The sequence below is a fragment of the Bos indicus genome, chromosome 3, assembly GCF_029378745.1.
Source record: "Bos indicus isolate NIAB-ARS_2022 breed Sahiwal x Tharparkar chromosome 3, NIAB-ARS_B.indTharparkar_mat_pri_1.0, whole genome shotgun sequence".
Taxonomy (NCBI): domain Eukaryota; kingdom Metazoa; phylum Chordata; class Mammalia; order Artiodactyla; family Bovidae; genus Bos; species Bos indicus.
The window spans coordinates 68,876,309-68,894,441 of NC_091762.1; the positions used below are offsets into that span (position 1 = coordinate 68,876,309).

Genomic DNA, 18,133 nt, shown 5'->3' on the forward strand with positions numbered 1-18,133 from the left:
ACCAGAATATATTATAGATACGCACTGAGAGTAAAATATATATCATAGCCTAACCTTTCTTTTATTTCCAAGCCTCACAATGGAATATCAAGTAAGCAATTATAGAACTACAGTATGTTAAACAACCAGGGTATTTTGGCTAAAGAAGCTGTGACTCTGAAGTGTGATGCATTCCTCTATTGTACGTCATAATGAAGGTAGTAATTTGTTTCACTGCCATTTAGAATGCATGGCTATTCTGCAGAGATGCACCCAAAACATTAAGAAGATCAGAAATAAAACTGTAATTTCTTAGGAACTGGTGCCAGAACCAAAACTTTAACAATAGCAGGAGGCTACAACAGCACATTTTGAGTTTAAAATTAAAAAAAAGTCAGGCTTGAGAAAGTGGGAGGGAAGGGATGGAGAGAAGGAATGGATATGCAGTTTCCTTGGAAACTAAATGTGATATTATTGCAGCAATAAGCCTTAGGAATCATTGTTGAGAGGGTGAAAATACTGCTCATCTTCTTAAAACTGGACAAGGGTAATTTAGAACCTAAATAATTGTGATCTCTACATGAATCTTCGGGGAACTCTTAAAGACTGCCGTAGAGTGGAAGTACCATATACAAGCTCATTAATCTATAGAGGAACATGAGAAATGCCCCCCATGAGGCTACAGAAAACAGACGATGGCAGCAATGAGTTACAGGTACAATTTTCAGGGCACTGATATAAATAGGCACCACAGGGCCACTCACTCTCCAGCCCTCCTGGATCCTTTCTCATGGCCTTGGGAATACACCATGGTCCCAGACAAGCAGGTTGGCAGGGAGATTGAGCTTCGTTCCTCATCCCCACTTGATCACTCCTTTGCTCCTCTGAGTCTGGACACCCTACTAACCTCACTGGGCCTTATCTGGAAAAACAGAGAAAATATCACTTTATTCTCAGGGTGACTTTGTAAATTAAATGAAGGAGGAAATGCCCAGAATATTGCCTGGCACATAGTAGGGGACTCATACCTGTTAACAATCTTCTCAGTGGTCAATGAGTTTATTTTGATCTACTTCTTTCCTCTGTGGATAATGAGATATGAATAAAGTAGACTTCATGTGAGAATCTGTGGCAGGAGGTCTTTACAGAGAAAGTTATTGGGTACAGCATCTGATCAAGTCAGACTTGTGGTGTGTAGGTCTTCTCTGCCATGAGAATCAATTCTGCTAATGACACAGTGATGGGGGTGTGGGGGTTGGGGGTGGGGAGCAGAGGATCATGTGTGAGGGAGGAGCTGAGTTGAATTCGGATTGTCTGAGTATGAGTATTCCTCCATAAGGACAGAACCTGTGCCTGGTCTGTCCATCTTTATGTCCCTAATACCAAAGCCATACCTGGAACACTGCGTGTGTTCCATAAAGCATTTGTGCAATGGAAGGGCAGTAGAGTGTGCCAGAAGCTGGTGGGCAAGGCTATCCAGGGATCAGGGGTCAGGAGTAGGGTTCAGAGTGAGAGCACAGATGAAAACCACAGACAAGGCAAAAAGCGTCTCCCTCCATGGTATGTGCATACATGCATTTGAGTCCCTACTATGTTCCAAGTGCTATTTTAAGTGCTTTGGAATGAAACAGACAAAGAAAAGCCCTCTTCTCCTGGCGCTTACATCCTAGTGCTACACAGTTATGTTACAGTAAAATGATTTACATGTCTACCTCCTCTATTTGTCTGTAAGTTTCTCCATGCAAAGCCCATGTCTTGGCCATCTCTGATTCTGCAGTGCTGGCAACAGTCCCTGTAGACCCACAGGAAGGGCACAGTGAGTAGCTTTTGAACTGAACTCAAAGTCAGGCATCAAGAGAAGCAGAAGCACTGAATGACATTGGCTTGGGTTTGGAAGAACTGAAGCCCTAGATTCGAGTCTCGGCTCCACCTCTCACTAGCCTGGTGACCACCTGCAAGTGACTTTACCTCTCTGATCCTATTTCCCCACTTGTAAAGTGGAGATATGGTTATCCATAGCTCATGGGGCTGTGGGTTGTGACAAGGGTTAAGAGACAGGCTGCTTAAAGTGGTTAGTGCAGGGGAGAGCACCTAGTGGTCAGGAAGTGGTCCCTGTTGCTCTCAGATCACACTCAGGATCATTATCATTATCATTCCTCATCAGGGACAAGAGCATGGCTGTGCTCAGCTGGAAAGTGTGGGAAGAAAACTGGAGCAAATCCTTACCGGCAAAGCTTTTAACTCAAAATAAGACAGTTGGATACATAAGAACTCTCCCTCATGGATAAATAGGTCTAAAGGAGACCCCACCCCAGCCAACACAACGCATTTTGTGTGACAGAGCATCCTCTGATCAGTCACATTGACCTCCCTAGAGTGAGCATGATTTCCAGCCCAAGCCCAAATAGCAACACCTCCCACTGATGGGTCTCATTAGTTGGTTTGCTCCACGTGACCTTGCTCAAAGTGTCAATGGTCAATTTTGTATTCCGAGTTTTAGTCCTGGGAAAACCTGGGAAAAGCTAGAACTCTCTGAACTTTGTGACCTGGATAAGCTAGCTTATCTATAATGAAGCAGAAACAGTTTTCTCAGAGAAATGCTCCCATGGAGATGCATTTTGCTCACATAAGGATGATCATATAACACAGTTAACGATTGGAAACAAGCTAAAGGAAGAAAATGATGAAGGATTATAAAAATAGTTATTAAAATGGGTTACTTGGATAGACTCAGAGTAAAGAGGGAGAAAAGAAGTGGCACAGAGAAACAAGAGAAACTAAACACTAAATGACATCCACAGTTATAATTTTATATGGATGCATACATTGGACTGTGTCTCAATGTACATGTAGTATATGACAATGAGCTGAAGTTTCAGTAACATATATAGTACAATCAATAACATGTATATGCACATATAAACACTGCTTGTCTCCACCCTTCCAAAACATATATGTGATACATATTCAATAACATATATGAGATATATATGTACATATAGTTATTACTTGTCTCTACCCACTCCCCTAAAAAGGCCATTATTGAAATTTATTATAGACAACAGCAACGGCAAAAAGGACACTAAAACTTGAAGTCTTGTGCTGACCTTTTTTATAGGTAAATAATAATGTAATAATATATCAATGAATAAATGAACTGAAGAAATAACCTTATAGGAAATCATACAAAATGTCCTCCAGACAAGTCTAAAATAGTAGAGCTAAACTGGTGTATAGAAAAGCCTCCTAAATTCTCACTATATTACCAAAAGATTGACAGTAACTACTACTTCATTGTCATTCTTTTCTATTCTTCTCCATAATCCTATATTGAACAGAGCCCCAAATAGACAGCATTAGAACACACGCCAGCATCTGCAAACTCTGTAATATTCCTCACGTATAGCCTTAGACACCAAAGCCATAAATATAGGCTCTATTTCTCAAATGACAATTTCGCTCACAGGAAAATAAGTGGCAAGTCAAAATTCAAATGACTGAAGTTGTTTTAGGTAATTCATAGGTTGTAAAAACTAATGAGAAGTAAAAAAAAATTATGAGGGTATTACAACTCTCCCATTAAAATGAAAATCTCTGTTATAACTTTATGCTCTTCAACTACCATACCAGACAGAAGCATCGAGCAATATATAAAGTGTTCTGTTTCTAAAAATTACTTTGTTTATGTGGAGAAATAACCTTACTTATTGATTTTAAGAAATACTTGTCCAGCTATCTTTTTAAAGCAGAATCATCTTCAATGTTTAAAAATAAACATGACCATCAAAGTTTATTTTAATCAGCAATTCATTAGAATAATTAAAATGCGAATCATTGCTAAAAAGGCTAGAGGACATTACACACACACACACACACACACACACACACTCCCAGTGCAACAGAGTAAGCTAAAAGTAGATAGATAATCACGCCTCAAAAAAGAAAAGAATCTCCTATGAAGTCATCATTTTGAGGTTTTATGAATATCAGTAAAGGATTTAACACATTTATGAGAAATGATCTGCAACAAGACCCAATCAGCCATGCTACAGAAAAGACAATGTCCAGACTCACTGGCAAAAAATGGCATTGTTGTTACTCTTTTCTTCTGTCTTAAGTGTGGCTGTGCAGTACACAGAGAGCACTATGAATCAGGGTGCTGAGTGGACAAATGATTGCCAATAATCAAATGGCATGATTTATCTCTTGAAAAACCCTGGAGTGATTCTAAGGAACACCAGTGTGAGTGCTAAGCACTGCTTACTTTGGTGAAAAGGCTTATTCCATTTCAATCTTCAAACCCAGCCTACAGAGAAAACATACAAACAGAGTGAGCTTGACACTGGACTGTCAAATTTTTATCAGTAGGATCTGCTAATAACACAGGGCGGTACTTGGCCACATCATAAGAGACATTCAACAACCCTTGCAGGTATAAGAAATAGCATTCTGATTCAAATTTCTGAGTGTTCGTGTCCTGTCATAACATTAAAATAATCATGCAAATCTCCCTCCAGCTGGTCTCTGATTTGCATTCATTTTTTTTTCATTTGAAATGATTTATACATACTTGTACTAAATTCAAATCTTAACATTCGGTCTTGAAAGAACAGACATCTACAGTATTTGAACTAAATTTACAATATTAATAGCTAGCAATTATTAACAGTTTAAGTGTGTGAATGACACTAAACCTGGTTAATGAGCAAACTATCTGCATGCATGCTTTTCACAGAATTGAGCACTAACCATATTTTCTTGGCTAACGTGAAAAAGAGTTGGTTACCATGGATATTATCTCCTTAACATATGAATGATACAGGCACTTAAAATATTGCATATTGATTAAGTATAAAAAGATACAGAATGAACTCTATACAATTGAAAAACCTTCATAAACCCAATGTAATTGAAAAAAATTGAATAGTCTCCCTTCTATTGCTTGCTTGCTAAGTCGCTTCAGTCATGTCCAACTCTGTGCGACCCCACAGACTGCAGCCCACCAGGTTCCCCCGTCCCTGGGATTCTCCAGGCAAGAACACTGGAGTGGGTTGCCATTTCCTTCTCCACTCCATTCTATAGTTGTATTTAATTTTAAAGATTTGCTTAAGAACAGCAGGAAAATTTACACCATGGAAGTTCTCACTTATGCAAAGATCCTTCAAGCAAAAACCCTAGAACCATTAGCAGGTAGCCCACACTGTTTTAGGAGAAGTGGAATAGAAGCAACCAAAACTGTCCTATGGGATTGCAGTCACTTCCTGGATCCCACTTTCATTGAAGTCCAATCCATGCCTGAATAAATTCAGTTTTTTAAATCAAACCCCAATAAATACTAACAACAACAACAGCAACAATAATGAGAGCTATTATATTTTTAGTGCAAACTTGATCTAACACTTTTGTTGGAAACTTACACATTAGTTCTATTCTGCAAAAGTACCCCATGAAACAAAAGTTACAGTTGATCTTTGAACAACATAGGTTTGAACTGCAAGGATCCACTTATAAGTGGATTTTTTCAATAGTAAATGTTACAGGACTACTCCAGCCACATCTGGTTGAGTCCACAGCTGTGGGGCTCAGGATACCGAGATACAACTGATATGGAAAGAAAGAAATAAAGTCTCTCAGTCATGTCCGACTCTTTGCAACCCCCTGGACTATACAATCCATGGCATTCTCCAGGCTAGCATACTGGAGTGGGTAGCCTTTCTCTTCTCCAGGGGATCTTCCCAACCCAGGGATTGAACCCAGGTCTCGCACATTGCAGGTGGATTCTTTACCAGCTGAGCCACAAGGGGAGCCCAATTGATATGGAGGCCAACTATAAATTATATGCAGATTTTAACCACCTGAAAGATTGGTGCCCCTAACCTCCATGCTGTTCAACAGTCATTCTTTTAATGAGAAAACTCTGAAGAATAACGCACTGAATGTCACACAGATAACAAGTGATAAAGCTAATAATAAGTGATCAAACTGAAAATCCAGATCTACTAATAATACATTTTTTCAACAAATTCTTTCTCAACACCTACTATGTGTTGGGTACTTTTCTAGACCTGGGGATCCACAGTAAAACAATACAAAGGCCCTACCCTCACAGAGCTTGTATGAAAAATACAACAAAATAAACAATGTCAGGTGATGAAATGTGCTATGAAGAAAAACAAAGCAGAAATGTGAAATGAATTGCATGAGTGCTCAGTTGCTCAGTTGTGTCTGACTCTTTGTGACCCCATGGATTGCAGCACGCCAGGCTTCTCTGTCCATGATATTTCCCAGCGGAGAACACTGGAAAGGGTTCCTTCCCCAGGGGATCTTTCAAACCTAGTGATCAAACCCATGTCTCCTGTGTCTCCTGCATTGAAGGGTTCCATTTTTATATAAGCTGTCCAAATTGACATAAAGCAAAAAATCGGTAGACTTGAAGGAAAATGAGAGAATCATATAAATATTTCATTTAAAAGAGCTTCAGGCAGAGGAAACAAGGGCAGTGACCCAGAGAGAGGAATTTGCTTGGCCAAATGAGAAATAGCGAGTAGGAAACTATGGCTAGAGCAGTGAGATCAAGGGAGAAGGAAGTCAGAGATGAGGCGAGAGAAACTGAGATGGGGAAACCACATCATGGAGTGTCTTGTAGGACACTGTAAAGTCTCTGTTCCGATGCTGAGAGGGAAGACTTCTGAGCAAAGAAGGGAGAGCCTAAGTGATATTTGAAAGGATCACTATGATTGCTGTGCTGAGAAAAGACTGGAGGAACAAGGGCAGAAGCAGTGAGACCAGTTAGATGGCTGTGGCAATAATCCAGACAGTGATGGTTTGGACCAGATGTTAAGAATAGATATAGTGAGTTTACAATAGCCAAGACATGGAAGCAACCTAAATGTCCATTGACAGAGGGATGGATAAAGATGATGTAGTACTTATATACAACGGAATATTACTCAGCTATAGAAAGAATGAAATAATACCATTTGCAGCAACATGAATGGACATAGAGATTACCATACTAAGCAAGGGTAAGTCAGACAAAGACAAATATCATAGATGTTGCTTATATGTGCAATCTTTAAAAATTATACAAATAAACTTACCTATAAAACAGAATAGACTCACAGACTTAGAAAACAAACTTATGACTTCCGAAGGGAAAGATGTGGGGGAGGGATAAATTAGGAGGTTGAGATTGACATATACACACTTCTATATATATAAAATAGATAATCAACAAGGATGTACCATAGAGAACAGGGAACTCTACTCAATACTCTGTAATAACCTAAATGGTGGAAGAATTTGAAAAAGAATAGACATATGTATATGTATAACTGAATCACTTTGCTATATACCTGAAACTAACACAACACTGTAAATCAACTATTTGCCAACATAAAATAAAATTAAAAAGACAATAAAGACGGTGAGGATAAATGGACTCCGGATATATCACTATTTAAGTGAGGGGTATAGAAGACAGAAGGTCATTAGGATGACTCAAAGGATTTTGTCCTTAGCAAATAGAAAGACACTGGGCCATTTACTGGGAAGAAGCCTACAGAAAATCTACCAGCCTTTAAAGTCCACGCTCTCTTGAAATCACCGTGCTGTTTCACACAGTGCACTTTCTGTCAGAATTAGTCTGAAATTTAATTCAGACCCATCTTGAGTGTCCAGTCATGTCCACCAGGCTGGGATCCCCCACCCAAAGTGCAAAGTGGAGGTTCTAGTACTATGGGGAAGCAGACCTGTGTCATGCTGAATTCCAGCCTCACTTGTGAGCTCACTGAGCCAAAGCAGACAACAGACAGGAAGCAGGAGAGATGGCTCCAAGTGCAGATCAAATGCATGAAGTGTTGATACATAGGGAAGAGGCAGCGGAGAGAGGGTGAAGGTGGAGCAGCAGACAGGGAAGAAGGAAATGCCATTACACCCGCCAGTGCATGAGGAGTGAAACTGCCCTGCTCAGACCTTGGAAACTAAGACAGTTCTCCTGCCTCCAGTTCAGCCAGCAGAGCTCTGCTGTGGATGGATTTACATATTCCTCTTCCTCAGATATTTGGACAAAGGGTTCCAAAACTCCTTCTCCCTCTTTGTCGATTTCCCTCTGTACTACTACCCTCTCTCTCATTTTCATGAAAACTATTCACCTTGACCAGTAATTTTCAAACCATGCTGCACACAAGGAATCTTTGGGAAACACAGACTCCTAGCTCTACATCCAAAATACTGGACTGGAATCTCCAGGAAGGAAAGGCATCCAGTCAGGCTTGGGAACCCCATCTCCCATCCCCTCTGTGGTTTCTCAATAAACATCAAGTACAGTTACAACTTGAACAGGGTCTTGTTTCCTTTCTCTCCATACCATTAGGGCCCCTGAGATGATCCAAAATCTGCTGAGCTTTTCCAATTTTTTTTCAAGGAATCAGAGGCAGAATACTCTCCCGAGAAATTACTCACGCCTTTGGGTTTAGTGAAGTCCTATTACATTCATCTCTAAAGTACAATATGAGACCTTCCTTTTAAAAATGACTCTCCCTAGTGGGGAGGCCAGTTATTTTTCTGCTTCTTACACTTTTTGTTCTATGTAGTTGCTTTGGATACTTTAATTAATGTTTAATCTTCCTAAGCTTCTGCCTTCAGGCAGAGTCCATGAAGAGCACAGAGTTCAAAATCTTGGCCCCATAACATGCTATTAAATAATCATGACAATTTAAACCAAAGACCAAAACCTCACTCAAACTGCCAGGAACACAGGGTCAGTATGCAGGCCTTCTCTGCCAAATCTGTGATTTTGTTTCTATTCTCCTCCCTTTATACTGGTAGATGACTATCTCTCCTTTCCAGGGAGGGGCTGTCTTCTGTGAGAAAATTGCTCTGTCAAGACTGAAGACATCAATGGAGCAAGACTGGGATAGAAATGATTACTGAAGGCCTGTTATGAGACACCAACAGAGACTCTATATTAACCATCATTCCCCCTGTACATAGTGATCAGAAAGAAGGTTTTCAGCTGCTATGGTATCTTAGGGAATCATCTGACAGCTTATTTACTAAATGTATTTTAATATTAATTCTCCTCTGCACCACAGCTGACTTTCAAAAAATCCACTGGGTCTCAAGAACACATAGCACAATGGCTGAGGGAAAGCATGAATGTGAAGAAAGCTGCACCTAAACGTTTTCTTCCTGTGCAGTTACATACAAAATCATTACGATTCAATACTTAGGTGGCTCATCTTTTAATATACAGCCTAAAACAAAGATCAATTAGAGCCCAATTAATTGGGATCCAAATTATTTTTCTCTCTGCACATTTAGGAGAAGAATGCAAATTACAGGAATGCACAGCAATATAAGAAAATTTTTAAACTCCTCAAAGATGTCCTGGATCCAAACACATTCTGCCTCTCCCGTCCTATAAAATGAGGACTGCATGCAGAATGATGACTCTCGAACAGCCAGGAGATACACAAAGCTATATTTAACCTCCCATATTTACTAAGTCAAAACATGGATCAAAAAGCTCTCCAAAAGGAATCTCATATTATTCTTTTTCAATTGTGGTGAAAAACAAATAACATAAAATTTACCCCATTAACCATTGTTCAGTGATATTAAACATATTCACATTGTTGTGCAAACACCACCATCTATCCCTTTTCACCTTGCAAAACTGAACCTCTGTATTCATTAAGCAATAACTCTCCACTTCCCTCTATTTAACTCAATCAAAAATTTTATTGAACAGAATTCTCCCTTCTTTAAATATTTTGAATGACATGTCATATAGGATAAAATTCGGAGAAGGCAATGGCACCCCACTCCAGTACTCTTGCCTGGAAAATCCCATGGACGGAGGAGCCTGGTAGGCTGCAGTCCATGGGGTTGCTGAGGGTCGGACACGACTGAGCGACTTCACTTTCACTTTTCACTTTCCTGCATTGGAGAAGGAAATGGCAACCCACTCCAGTGTTCTTGCATGGAGAATCCCAGGGATGGGGGGAACCTGGTGGGCTGCCGTCTATGGGGTCGCACAGAGTCAGACACGACTAAAGTGACTTGGCAATAGCAATAGGATAAAATTAGGAGCAACTTTTTTATGATTTAACTCATCTTTTAAACCCAGTTTATACATTACGCTCAGGAAAGAACTGTTATTTTGTTCTAGAAAGTCATAGTTAATCTTCAATTATCTACATACCAGGGCTTTACCGATGGCTCAAGCAGTAATGAGTCCGTGTGCAATGCAGGAGACTAGGGTTCAGTCTCTGGGTCAGGAAAGTCCCCTGGAGGAGGAAATGGCAACTTACTCCAGCATGCTTGCCTGGAAAATCTCATGAACAGAGGAGCCCAGCAGACCATAGTCCATAGGGTCAAAAAAAGGGTCAGACACAACTGAGCACGTGAGCATGATTCTTCTTATCTACATACCAATGCTGGTGAGCATTGTGAATGCTTATGTTCTTCAAAAATACATGTGTTGAAACCTAACCTAATCCCTAATATAACAGCTCATCAATTGGATTAGTATCCTTGTAAAGAGAGGCTAAAAAAAAGCTTGTTCTCATTCTGCCATGTGAGGATGCAACGAGAAGTCAGCAGTCCGTAAACTGGAAAAGGGCTCTTACCAGAACCTAACATGAGAACCCTGACCTCAGACTTTCGGCCTCCAGAACTGTGAGAAATAGATTTCGGTTGTTTGTAAGTCATACAGTCTATGGTATTCTGCTATAGCAGCCTGAACAGACTAAGATAATGACCAATCAATACAGATAGCCTAATTTAAATCAGAAGCCACAGACATCTTTCTTTACTCTCTCTGAATCTGTTAATACCATTAATTAGGATCAGAGACACTTCACAAAAATCTGGGGGATGATTATCCCTAAAACCACATTTTAATCTTTTTAAAGCACTAGGGAAAATGACTACCTAGGACTCCAGTGAAGAAATAGTGCTTATGACCCCCCAGAAATGAGCATCATGTGAGCCAAGCCAAGCCTTCTGGGTGCACTGCACAGGAAACCATACTGAGACCAGCTTGGTGGGGGGCATTATCCACCATGGAGCAGCAAGGCTGCAAGAGGGCATGGGCACTCTCTGGAGCATTAGCAGCCCCAGCCTAATATGAATATCTGTGTCAGTCTTTCTTGGTTCTGAGTCATTAGTTTCAGGGTGGGGAGGCATTAGAAAGACTTTCAAGCCACAAACCACATATCGTAGGGAAAAGGCTAATTAGAATTCACCCTAAACTGCCATAGAATTAACAGACATTAAATAATCATTATTCATAATTGGAGAATCAAGTTACCCAAGAGAGAAAAAAAAAAAGGCAAAGCTCAGATTGCCTTGGTTAATGTTTAAATTTGAAAAGTAAAAGGATAAGTAGTTCCCCAAATGACCAATAACTTATGTTCCCAATGTTAGTAATGTGGAAAGTATTTTTTCTGGAGATGAAATATTAAAGATGTGATTGGGATCTCCAGTCTTAAAAGATCACACAAAAATCATTTCACCCACATTAGTCAAAGTATAGGCAAACAGTCTGTCTCAAGCTCTGGAACAGTGACCAAGGGGTAAGGTAACTAACAGGGAGAAAGAAATTTTCTTTTCATAGAATAGACTCAAGGAGAATCTTGTTTGTTTGTTTGTTTTTTTAAGTCTTTGATTTCCCTGTTTCATTTCTCTGTAATTCTTTTTCAGTTTTTGGTACTTCTCTTAGAGGGAAGTGATATTCTCAAACTACCTTTATTTCACTCCTTTCCCCACAGTTCCCCATCCTGGCCAGGCCTACCCCCAAAAGCCTATGCCTGGGAGCAGCTGACTCCAAGGGATTCAAAGCAAAGGAATCAAACCGAGACTTCATGATTTCAGTTTTGCTGTAAAGTAATAGCTTAGTAGTATTTAACATCAAAAAATCAAAAAAATGAAAATAAAAAATGAAAATACAGATGACACTTGAATAACATAGGTTTAAACTGCATGGGTTCAATTACATGTGAATTGTTTCTCAACAGTAAATACTGCAGTACTGCATGATCTATGGTTGGCTAAATCTCTTGACGTAGAACTGAAGATACAAAGGGCCGACTATAGATTATACATGGAGGGTCAGTGCCCCTAACCCCCATGATGTTCAATGGTCAACTGTATATTCTCGCCTGACATTAAAAATAATGAGATTCTCTGGTGTGAGAAGGTATGGAAAAATAAGCACACTCAAGAAACTCCAAGGTAGTGTAAACTTAAATTTCAGCCTTTCTGGAGGACGCTTTGGTTTTACATGTCCAAAGTCTTTCATTTTAAGAATAATGTTGATCCAGCAAAAACACCACTAAAAAATACACAAAGGAAGCAATCAACGAGGTGCACAAAAAAGAATGTGGAAAGATGTTTACGATGTCACTTATACAACAGAGAAAAATCAGAAACCTAAATGTCCATCAAAGGCAGATTGGTAAGTAAATAATCAGTTTTCATACAATGGAATACATGGATACCATTAAGGAGCACATTATAGAAATGTTTATTGATCAAAAAAAGAGTCTTCATGATTTATTACTAATTAAAAGAGAAATGTATTGTGTTAGTTGCTCAGTTGTGTCCAACTCTTTGCAATCCCATTGACTGCAGCCCCCCAGGCTTCTGTGTCCATGGGATTCTCCAGGAAAGAATACTGGAGTGGATTGTCATTCCCTTCGCCAAAAGAGAAATGGGCAGACTATAAACATACAAATGTGTTTTATAAGATATATGTAACCATATATATTAAAATATATGTAAATATGATCTAAGTTTGTATATTAACATTGTCAATTAAACTATCTTATATATATACATATATAATAAAATATATAACTATATATGATTTTACTTACATAAAATTTTTCATATACTTTATACACATAAAATGTATATATTCTCAGTTGCTGAGTCGTGTCTGACTCTTTGCCACCCCATGAACTGTAGCCCTCCAGGCTCCTCTGTCCATGGGATTTCCCAGGCAAGAATACTGGAGTGGGTTGCCATTTCCTCCTCCATGAGATATTCATGGCACAGGGATTGAACCCACATCTCCTGCACTGACAAGCAGATTCTTTACCACCGAGCCACCTGGGGATCCCAAATTTATATATATGATACTTAAAATTCCATAATTATAAAAATTTTAATGTAGTTGTGTGTATATTAGAAAGACATTCATAAAAATGAAAACAGTGGTTAGACAACATCCATAGCTCTACTAGAGAAATGCCAAGATAGCATAAGAGGTAGAATCTATTGGAAAGTTTCTTAACGAGGAGATTATAGAGTATCTCTGTATTATTATTTAGGATAACATTCTCCCCCAAACACACACACAATAGCCTCAGTGAATTAAGAACAAACAGAAGAAAGACAGTTGCACCTTCATACTTTTCTCAAAATATTTGGCTATTTCTTCCACTGTAAGAAATACTGTACATCCTAATGCTTTAGAATACTTGAGATCATGTTAATTATTCCTGGGGAGTGTTTAAAAATTAATATTATTTACTTCTGAGAGACCATGACAACATCCTTCCAGATTGCACCAGACTATTCTTATGTGAATCAAGGATTTTAGTATCTAAGATGCAATAGTGATGCTTTGGGCTAGGATCAATGAAAGGAAATGAGCTACTGTGGTTTGTCTGCCTTTCACCAGACTAACCCCTACCCACCCAACACTTACTCAGAGTCCTGAGTGTATCAAAACTCCACTTGTAAATTAAACTAGCTTGTCTGACACAAAAACAAAGCTAAACCATATGCGGTGCAAAACACACTCATGGCTTTTTCTTAACACCACGGATCTCTCTTCCATGCCAACTCCCTGGTGGGTGAAGAGATGAACAGTTAACTAATGAACCAGGCTTGACAGAATCCAATATAAACCTTTGAAATCATTTCCTTTTTAAACATTTTTATCTCCTCTCTTCAGCAATGCAATTTACTACTACTTTCTGCATTTTTTTAAAGTCTTGGATATTTTTTAAATGCCCATTTTTTTTCAATCAAATATACTTTTTCATTGTGATTCCACAACATCAGCCTTGTCATTGACTAACATCATTCTTTCTTTTCTATTTCCTAATTTTTTTATTTCTGCCTACTCAATACAGTGTGTTCAGTTCAGTTCAGTCACTCAGTCATGTCCGACTCTTTGCGACCCCATGAATTGCAGCACGCCAGGCCTCCCTGTCCATCACCAACTCCCGGAGTTCACTCAGACTCACGTCCATCAAGTCAGTGATGCCATCCAGCCATCTCATCCTCTGTTGTCCCCTTCTCCTCCTGCCCCCAATCCCTCCCAGCATCAGAGTCTTTTCCAATGAGTCAACTCTTCGCATGAGGTGGCCAAAGTACTGGAGTTTCAGCTTTAGCATCATTCCTTCCAAAGAAATCCCAGGGCTGATCTCCTTCAGAATGGACTGGTTGGATCTCCTTGCAGTCCAAGGGACTCTCAAGAGTCTTCTCCAACACCACAGTTCAAAAGCATCAATTCTTCGGCACTCAGCCTTCTTCACAGTCCAACTCTCACATCCATACATGACTACTGGAAAAACCATAGCCTTGACTAGACGGACCTTTGTTGGCAAAGCAATGTCTCTGCTTTTCAATATGCTATCTAGCTTGGTCATAACTTTCCCTCCAAGGAGTAAGCGTCTTTTAATTTCATGGCTGCAGTCACCATCTGCAGTGATTTTAGAGCCCAAAAAATAAAGTCTGACACTGTTTCCACTGTTTCACCATTTATTTCCCATGAAGTGATGGGACCAGATGCCATGATCTTCGTTTTCTGAATGTTGAGCTTTAAGCCAACTTTTTCACTCTCCTCTTTCACTTTCATCAAGAGGCTTTTTAGTTCCTCTTCACTTTCTGCCATAAGGGTGGTACCTGACTCCAAAAGTCTCCTTTCCTTTGTGGGGTCCCTATTGGAGTTCCTCTCGGGCTGGGGAGTGACTGATGTTATCTGTGAGCCTCCTGTGCTATCTGCTCCTTCTTCCTCCCTTCTCTTCTGGGAGAGAGCATAGAGCACCCAGATCCTTGGTTCCTCCACACCTTCCCCACTGGTGCACCGTGATGCATAGGTTAGTTCTGGGTGCAGTAACAGGGAGCCTAGTTACCCACAGATATAAGCTACATACTCTAACCTAGAACTAGTGACATTCTGGTTTTCCCTCTGCTGGTTCTTTCATCTTATTTCTCAGTTAGTTCAAACCTGGGCAGGAGAGAGAGCTTCTCAAAGACCCCAGCATCTGGAGCATTTTGCCATGAACCTTAATGATATTAATGATATTAAAACTGGCAAAATACATCTGGAGGCATGAAGGCTAAGGGTAGGTGGCTCTGAACTTTGGAATGCTTCACTAAGCATGGGCCATCATAGTTTTTAACTTTGACAGTTTGCAAAGCTTGTACTGAGTCTTGGGTCCGATTTTACAGTCTTCAAAATGTCGTGGAAGCATCAGGTAAATATCAGATGAATTGTGTACTTCATCTCTAATTTTCACAACAATCTTAAAAAAAGTAAAAGTTACTGTACTTCATCAAATCTTAAAATGCCACTGAATGTTAAGACACACCATTATTTTATGCACCAACAAGGAAGAAAAGAATACTGCCAATTATAATATATCATTCATGTAAGACAGATGTAAGTTCTAGATACATTAAAATGTGAAGGAAAAAAATGAGTCTTAAAAATCAATGAACTGTATAATATTATCCTCATTGTTTTTTCAAGGAAACTGAGGCTCAAAAAGAGTGATTCGTCTAAGATCACACATATGCAAAATCGCGAAGTCAGGGTTCAAATTCACTTATTCAGATCCAAAATGCATGCACTCCCAAGTTTAGCATGTGGCACTGTACCTACATAACAGGGTATATTATAAAGTTTTTGGTGGACTATTTCCAACATCAAGCATTATATATTTGTTGATCACTGCAGACTCAGCATTATGCTCAGCCCTCGGGAGACACAGATAATACAAAATCAAGGCTCTCTCCTCAAGGGACTTTCCATCAATCTGATTCAAGAAAGATACATAAACTTTAAGAACATGTTTTAAAGAACATAAGTGTTGAAATATATAGTACAGACCATGCTATGAGTTTTTAGAACAGAAAAGCATCAGTTCTGAGGTAGTCAAAGATAACTTCATGAAAGAAAAGGGTAAAATGAGACTTAAGACAAACCCTCAACTTATGAGCTAGGATTCAGTAGCCTTAGAATTTACGATAATAGCAATGACATTTTACTTACACGTTACAACATCTTACATCTTACACTTACATATCATACTTTTTTCACACCTTCAAAACCTACCACATGCTCTCCTGCCTCTGAGTTTAAACACATGCTATACCCTCTCCTGGAACCGTCTTTCTCTGCCTCTGGACCCAGTTATCTGCCCTTTATCCTTCACACCAATCTTCAATACCACATTATCAGTGAGATATTATGTGATCCCCAGACTTGGCTGGGTCCCCCTCTAAGTGCTCCCAGCACTTTTTCTCTTTTAAAGACTTTGAACCCCTGTAATTACTTGTAATTGTTTACTTCCACATTTATAACTGTGTATAGTCACACATTCATTAGACTTGGCCATTCCATGATGGCAGGTGCTGTCCAGTTTGCCTACCACTCTATCTCCAGGACTAACACAAAACAGGAGCTCAATAAGTGGACTCATGGTTATCTTGACAAAGCATTCACAAGCCTCACCTCAGCTAACCCTGACTATGTTACAGGAAGGTGGGTGCAATTACTTCTCCCACTTTATCAACAGGGGAAACTAAGGCTTGAAGAGGTCAGTTAATTCACCATGTCTCACAACAGAGTATTGAAACGCCAGCCGGATTGCCTGACATCAAAACTCCGGCTCACAAGCAAAACCATGGAGGCAGAAATAAAATAGCATCATGTGGTCCACAGAGACATCCAGGTACAATGGATAATGCATGTGCCATAGACTCAGGTTAAACTCTGCCTGGCAACCTGCCAACTGCCTGAACGTGGACTAAGCACCTCTGACATGAGGTGTTTATTCTCACAATCATACCATGGATTTGGACTTATCTCTACTTTATAATAAAGAAACAGACTCAGAGAAGCTAAGTAACATGCCCACCAACACAGCTGGTGAGCAGCAAAGCTAAAGTGATGAGCTGTAAGTCTGGACAATGGAGAAGTCACAGTGGATTTCAGAGAATTTTGGCACACATTTTTTGAAGTTCTTTTTTTTCCCCTGGTCCTATACCCCAAACTAAGTGCTAAGCCTTTGACGAACTGACACTGATAAATATCTGTTTCCAAAAACTTTCTGACCAACTCTGATCTTCAGTTAAGGGTTTATGATGAAAGTCCAATAATATGTAACTGAAACAACAATGGGCACCACTATAATTAAATAGAATTTAGAAAAGGCAAACCAATAAAAATGCGGAGAATCAACAGTAGGCACTATGTTAAACTGCCATCTGTACAGACTGTGTTCAAATCAAGGGGTGGCCTTTCAAGGCAAATTATGTGGCTCATTGCTGGGGCAAACCAGAGTTGGAAGAGCCAAATTATAGACAAGCTCCCAGTAAAATTGATTTTGACACCTCTTTCCTCAGGAGACTGGGAATTATCTTCCCAGTGCGTACTTTAGAACATCAGTGTCAGCCCATCTGCTACCTAAATTTAGATCTCAATACAGTATGTAATGGAGAAGGAAATGGCAACCCACTCCAGTACTCTTGCCTGGAAAATCCCATGGATGCGGGAGCCTGGTAGGCTACAGTCCATGGGGTCGCAAAGAGTCGGACACAACTGAGCAACTTCACTTCACTCACTTCATACTTTCTCACTGGAGAAGGCAATGGCAACCCACTCCAGTATTCTTGCCTGGAGAATCCCATGGACAGAGGAGCCTGGCGGGCCATGGTCCATGGGGTCTCAGAGAGTCAGACACGACTGGAGTGACTAAGCACGCACACACACACAGTATGTAAACCCTGGAGGAGGGCTTGGCAACCCACTCCAGTATTCTTGCCTGGAGAATCCCATGGAGAGAGGAGCCTAGTGGACTAGGGTCGCAAAGTCCATAAGACTCAAAGAGTTGGACACAACTGAAGT

At 39.9% G+C, this 18,133-nt stretch overlaps 1 protein-coding gene across 8 annotated transcripts in view; it reads right to left on the reverse strand.

The window, feature by feature from the left end:
* Window positions 1–18,133, reverse strand: part of ST6GALNAC3 (ST6 N-acetylgalactosaminide alpha-2,6-sialyltransferase 3) — a 626,405-nt gene that overhangs the window by 512,936 nt on the left and 95,336 nt on the right. For 4 of the 8 annotated variants that reach the window (XM_019957249.2, XM_070780220.1, XM_070780215.1 and 1 more), the window contains exon 1: window positions 10,187–12,776. The exons of 1 other annotated variant lie outside the window; for it this stretch is intronic. The gene's annotated coding sequence lies outside the window, so the exon portion shown is untranslated. Of the gene's footprint in view, window positions 1–10,186; window positions 12,801–18,133 lie in introns of those variants that run through there. 3 more of the 8 variants (XM_070780186.1, XM_070780174.1, XM_070780194.1) reach the window with 3 other exon arrangements.